This window comes from Leptodactylus fuscus, chromosome 5 (genome assembly GCF_031893055.1).
Source record: "Leptodactylus fuscus isolate aLepFus1 chromosome 5, aLepFus1.hap2, whole genome shotgun sequence".
Classification (NCBI taxonomy): domain Eukaryota; kingdom Metazoa; phylum Chordata; class Amphibia; order Anura; family Leptodactylidae; genus Leptodactylus; species Leptodactylus fuscus.
The window spans coordinates 65437434-65444712 of record NC_134269.1 but is presented as its reverse complement, the minus strand read 5'-3'; positions in this window follow the sequence as shown (position 1 = coordinate 65444712).

Below are 7279 nucleotides of genomic sequence, written 5' to 3'. Positions count from 1 at the left end.
CAACCAATGCATGTGAGGAGCCAACCTATAGATAGACAAAGAAAGAGTTTGCACGTGTTATTTCTTTTATTGCAACTTGAGCTGTAGCTATGGCACATGCACACAGCTCAGAATCCAGTACAATACTGTGTAGATAGATTATTAAGAACATCCTTGTTTCTGTATAAATACCCATTCATACCCAAATAGCACATTAATGCAGGGCAGTCTGCCTTATTTGAGGGCAAAGATGAAACATAAGTTTAAGGTGCAGGGATGGGCAACATTTCCTACACTGACAGGAAATGGGTGAAGCCTTACTTGAAAATATTACTCAGACGCTTATACTTTGTAGGAAATGTCTTCTGATAGCCACGGCTATTGGTTTCCTGTTTTCAGTTCACAATTTTCCCTTGGCATTACCTAAAATGGACAGGAAGGGCAGAGGATGAAGAGGTCATAGACAGAATACATCATGAAAGTACATTGAATCAACTGAACCCTCAATGAAAAGTCTGGAGTATAAAACCACCAAGCAAAGGAAATAACAAGTAAATAGATTGTGAAAATCTCACTGTAAACGTCTCACTACTGGGGCTGGGAAGATCCGGAACATTTTTGTGTTAGTAATGTAAACTTTGTATAGGGTATTCAGAACCACATATGTGCCTATTAAAGGAAAAGTTTCTCTTATATTTTTTACTATTTGAAATCAGATATTGACTTTTGATAATTATTTGCAAATGCTCATAGTAGATTTTTTGTTCTATTTTCTGTATATGTTTGTACAATTTGTAATTTTGTCTGCGCTCCTGTTATCAGATTTAGAGATATGGTTTACAGCATCCACATGGACCATATCCATAGAAATACGTCTGCAGATGTTCATTGTATTGACTTCTATAGGAGAGTTTTCCAGCCTTGGTCTGTGACCGTTTTTTTAAGCACTGTTTTTCATTGTGTTTTTGCAGAGTTTTCCGCTCCATACTTTCTGCTCTTATTAACTGTATGGAAACCACCAGTATTTCCGTAGGTATAATTGACAAGCTGTGATTTTTAAAAACACAAGTATTTTATAAAACACAGCTTTTCCGCCAGAATCCCATTCACTTTGCAGCCACTGTTGTAAAGTGCTGCATTTTTTAATGTGGTAGAAATGCTGTGTTTTTTTTGCATGTGGGGCTTCAGCCTTACACGAGATTCTTCATTTTTCTTTTTTTTATGGAAAGATGATGTGGTTTATCATAAGTAATATTTTACAATGCATCTTTATGTGCCTTTAGAAAAAAAATCACAAACAAGTAGCAACTGTATGCTACTACATGGGCACTGTTAAAAAAAGACCCTGAAATATCTGTCGCCAAAGTAATCACAATTTATTTTGAGGTGAATTTGCACAAGTCTGTGCCTTTTCAACAAACCAGGAGAACACCTCAAATTAAAAAAACAAGAAAAAAAAAAGAAAATAAAAATTCCCCCACCTGACAATTGCAGGGTACCAAATGGCCTCATAAACAATATTGCAGTTTCATACAAGCTCCAGGTTGTATATAGCTGTATTCCTGCATTCTTGAAGTCCTCCATCTTACATTTTGCTTTGATTTCATAGAGAGAATTAAACTGTGCCATGTTTCATTGGACGATGCATTGGTAAAAAAAAATTGCCCGTGTCGCCAGTTTCAGTTTAAAAGTGAAGGACCCCATTATAGTCAAAGGGGTCTGCTGGGCTCTGTGTGAAACCACTGTTTTAGTGGTCTGCCTCTCCATTGTTCAGGTTCCTGATGAACCAAAACAATGGAGAGACAGCGCTAGTGTGAATCTAGCGTCAGATACAATGCCTCTATAATCGGATAGGTTCACACAGAGAAAGACACACTGTCACCACACTTGGTTTGGCTGCAATAGACAGCTGCATTTTATATAACCATGTGTTAACCACCGAATGGCTTTACAATAACTATAACCTGCTACTTATATTAGGGCTGGAAATTTAATTTTGGATTTGGTTATTCACATATCAGCCATCCTGACCTGACCTATGTCCTGTGAAGAAAATAAAAGCAGCCACAAACTGTTGCACTGACTCCCTGATCACTAAACCACACATATTACACATCAAAATGAGCAGAAAGTAAGGTCACAATAAACATTTTGGTCATTTTCACACTTCATAGTTAACCACATGGGATTAATGTAGCCTCTCTGCTGCCTGAGGCGAACTATAGAAAGGTACCACCCCACACACACCCAAATAAAGAGTTTACACATTACTAGTTTCACAATAAGCAATAAGCATACACAATAAGCTATAAAAGCCACAACTTCAAGGCAAACACTGCTCAATAGTTTTGTTACTGGAAGTTATGGTGGTGGCACGCCAGGGGTCACAATGTAACTCCTTTGTCTAAAGGTTGTGCTACCAAGTATTAGGCTGAGGGTGCCAATACTTTTGTCCGGCCCATTTTTGGAGTTTTGTGTAAAATGATCAATGATTTGACTTTTTTTTCATTCTCTTTTGTGTTTTTTCATTGCAAGCAAAATAAATGAAGAAATTAATACCAAAGAGTTTGTGCTTGCATTCATTTTCTGGAAGAACCTGAGTATTATCTGACAGAATTGCAGGGGTCCCAATACTTTTGGCCAACACTGTAATCTAAATGAGTGGTTCCAGTTCTATCAATGCAAATGACAATAAGTAGACCAAATATGCTTTATTGAGTACCTTTGTAAAGTATTGATAATATAAATATCACCATTATCATCTTATAATAAGACCCCCTGGTGTTCAACATGTATATGTCTGCACTTGTCATTCTGGTGACTGTTAGCCATGTATGGCTAGCTATATACAGTACAGCTTCTGCTGCATTCTCAGTGAAATAGACAGAAGCATATTTCAGGCTACCTAAACATTATAATTCCCAGAAGCTTCTGATTCTGCATTCAGGCCTTACCTTGTGCCATTTGGAATAGCTGGAAAAGATGGCGAAAATAAGTGGAAAAGGGGGAACTTACTATTTTGGAGGGTAGCTCCCTATAGATCAATGACTGGTTTTCTTGAAACCTAGTGGTATAATCTGTGCATAAATCCAAGACAGAATATCTCTTCTAAAAGGAAGAGGAATCAAAGCAGCCAACAAGTACCCTGCTTTCCCATAATGAGAGATAATAACCTCCTAACAGCAAACATCCACACACCAAACTTTCATATTTCTAATATTAGTAGGATACTTCATTTCTACTTTTTGTTTTATTCCACTAGTATTAGACACTCCTCATTGTCTGTACTATTACTCACATATCAGCCATCCTCACTGGATAGTGACCTACGTCCTGTGAAGAAAATAAAAGCAGCCACAAACTGTTGCACTGACACCCTGATCACTAAACCACACATATTACACATCAAAATGAGCAGAAAGTAAGGTCACAATAAACATTTTGGTCATTTTCACATAATGATGGAGGGGAGACATGATGGGTGCTCTATGATGAATATACTATTGGGGCCTCACTCTGCAGTTCTTATGTAGTACAATAGGCTTATAGTATACTGTTCGATACCAGCAGAAAGCACCTGCTTTAGTCTTTCCTCTCCATTTCTGAGCAGTGGTGCAGCAGCATGGGCATTGAGATGTTGGTGAGAGTTGGGGTCATTATGGAGCTTCATGAAGATACATTCTACTTTACCTCTGCCTGCCATCATGGTAAGGACCATTGGAATATATAAGTATTTTCCCCTAGAAGAACCAAGTATCTGTGTATGTACAGCACCGGATGGAGTCTGTATAGCACCACATGGACCCCATGCATCTTCCTACTAAGAAGCCATGGAGTCCCTATGCACTGCCATATATGCTGCATACATGAGTTCTTAAAAAAGTTGTTCAATCTTTCCTTTGTAAACTAATATGTTCAGACTAAATCAACCTTCAGTTTCTGGCACACTTAGTTATCAGCCATACTGGTTTTCACTAGGATGATTTCTATGTCCTCTGATCACCCAGAAGGTCCTCACAATTGTGTCCCTATGGCAGTCACTAACAAATATATTTTGTCTCATCCCTCAGACTCAGGCTGCTTTCACACGGAGTTAACACTCCGCTCATTCTGACACGTAAACACGTGTCAGAGTGAGCGGAGTAAAACAGAATCCCATTGACTTCAATGTGTTCTGTCTTACACGTGTATCACATTGAAAGCAATAGGTAAAAAAGCCTCCCATTGATTTCAATGGGTAGTGCGCGTAAGACGAAACTCATTGAAGTCAATGGGATTCTGGTTTACATCCCTCACTCTGACACGTGTTTTATATGTCAGAATGAGCGGAGCGTAACTCCGTGTGAAAGCTGCCGCAGACAAATATTGGAGAGTGATTTGTTATCCTTCAGATCATGTTCCAGGGTTTGGTGGCAGCGTACTTTACACCGATCCATCTGACACTTGGCATTGTTCTTGGTTATGATAGGCTTTCGTGCATGCCATGCAGCTAGTGGAGTACAGATTATGAGCTGATGTTAATGCGGAGATTTGGAATTGCAGCTATTGAGTCAGCAGAGAGTTTAGCGACTTTTATGCCGTGTATGTCAGCACTCATCGGCCACACTATCTAACTTTATATGGTTTGCTGTTTCATGGCTGAGTTTCTTTGGTTCCTAGATCCTTCCACTTTTCAATAACACCGCTCGCAACTAATATTGGAATATCCAGGAGGGAGGAAATTTCACAGACTGACTTTGTTGCAGCGGTGACATCCTTCTATAGTACTATGCTGGAATTCAGTGAGATCTTTAGTATGACCCATTCTTTCAAAAATCTTTGTAAAGGCAGACTCCGTGACAAGGTGTTGGATATTATACACCCATGACAATGGGACTGAGGGAAACTCGTGAATTCAGTGATTAATAGCTGGGGACCATTACCTTTTTTCCACATGACAAATACAGAAGCCTCCATAGCCTAACATAACTGATGTGTTGCAACTCGACACAACTCAGAACTTGTAAGTAGTTGTAATACGGTGGAGTACTTGGGCCTTAGAACTCAAGTCCACACGACATGGCTTTGCATTGTGTCCATCTGGAAAAGGTGCAGATCATGGAACCAATGTTATTCTATACAGCTTTTCACACCTCCAGTATGTACAGATGTCTTTGCACATGCACTGTGTATTTTTCAGCAAGGAACATGCTTTATTTGGGGCAGTTTATTTACAATATTCCCTTCAGAAGCCATATATTGAATAATGGAAACATACTGACCGTAAATTAGTCCACAATACAATTTTGTACTGAATATTGTATCTACAGATCAAAAATCTTACACAATTGTGACTGAGGCTTTATATAGATCCTATTTGGTTACAACGGTGTTTTCTTTCCTAATAAACAAGGAATGCTGAGAATGCACAAATCTCTGGAAATCTGATTTGATCTGCTACTAAAGATACTAATAGCAAGGCATGTGGGAAAGTCTAATTTGGGAACAGTTCGGCTCTGATATACAGTACACTGCATGTGAAACTAGCAGTATACACTCAATATGCATATGTCCAATGGAGGCTTGTGACAGATGCCATATAGTGCCATCCATCACCCACAGGATCCTGTTGTAAATGTATAAGACACACACATTTTATAATACACATACTGTATATACACACAAGGTGTGAAAGTATCAGCTACTACAGGTGTTACTTTCATATACACAAATGCTCATGTAGGATTAGAAGTTCCACATTTCATGGAGATTAATCCCATAATAAAAACAGCTTGACAACTCCATAGGTGAACATCCTCTTCATTGCAGTCTGCCCAATAAACTTCCAACTCTATTATTATTATTATAGAAACCATTTACTCTCTTAGAGGTTTTTACAAGAGCTAAATGCAGAATTTTCAATGGCAATGTTGTATCTATGTGCACTTCCTGTAACATACACATATTACAACATTAAGTGCTACACCTAGCAACACCAATGCTACTGCTTCTCATATTTGCAGAGACATTACAATTATCTTCTATACAAGTAATGATTGGGGTCAAAATTATTTAAAAAGTACAAGGGTTTCCCCATAAACAAAATGTATCTCATAGCCACAAGAACCCAATAATCACAAAAACATTGGGCACCGAGTCCCCTCTACTCATTTCTCCAGGATTGACAGACCAACGTTGAAGTGAGTGGAGCAGTGCTCATACATGCACACTACTGCTCCATTCACACCACTCCAGGGTCCCCTGTTCTTATGATCCTGAAGATAGATTGTACATGTTATTAATGGAAGAGATAGAACTTCAGTGGATACAAGAGTAACTCCAATTATACAACAACTCTGCATAAACGAATAGTAAAGGTGAACATAAGAAACTTTGCATTTTATCCTATTAAAGAAATAAGATTCCTTATCACATATCAGGTGGAGTTACTTAATACAGCAGTCTGAGACATTAGATCAATATTAGTCCCTCCCACAAACTTGATACAGATACTGAGACCCGGTTCACATCTGCTTTCGGCCCATTCCTTTCCCCAATTCATATGAAATATGCGGAAAGAAGAGTCCTGTAAGCAGCACTTTTCTCTCCAGTTTTTGTGCGGAAACCGAGCAGAAACTATACGGACCCCATTATAGTATATAGGGTCTGCAGGTAACCGCTTTTTTTATGCGAATAGGTTTCCATTTGGGGGATCCCAAAGCGAACTCCCTGAACGTGGATGTGAACTGGGCCTAATTGTCTAAGTTAAGGAAGAAAGAAGGAAGACAGCTTAGGGAGCGTTCACACTACCATCGGTGTCCGACAGGTAGTGTCCGCTGCTAATGTCTGTGCAAAATCTTGCACGGACATTAGCAGCGGACACTAGCTGTGTCCGTAACATTTTGCATTGATATAAATGGACATCGGGTGGGTTCTTTTACAGTCCGTGGGTGTCCTTAACTGTCCATTCCCAAAGATGTCCGACTCTTCAAGCGGACCACAAAACCTGACTAGGTTTTTGCTGTCCACTTGAAAAGTCGGACATCTTTAGGAATGGACAGTTAAGGACAGACACGGGCTGTAAAAGAACCCACCCCATGTCCATTTATATCAATGCAAAATGTCATGGACACAGCTAGTGTCCGATGCTAATGTCCGCACAACATTTTGAACAGACATTAGCAGCGGACACTAGTGTCGGACACCGACGGTAGTGTGAACGCTCCCTTAATGAGTGAAGATGGAAATATTCTGTAATAAGGTATAGTATGTTTCTTATATTCTCCCGTACTACTCATTTATAAAAAGGTGTTTAATAATT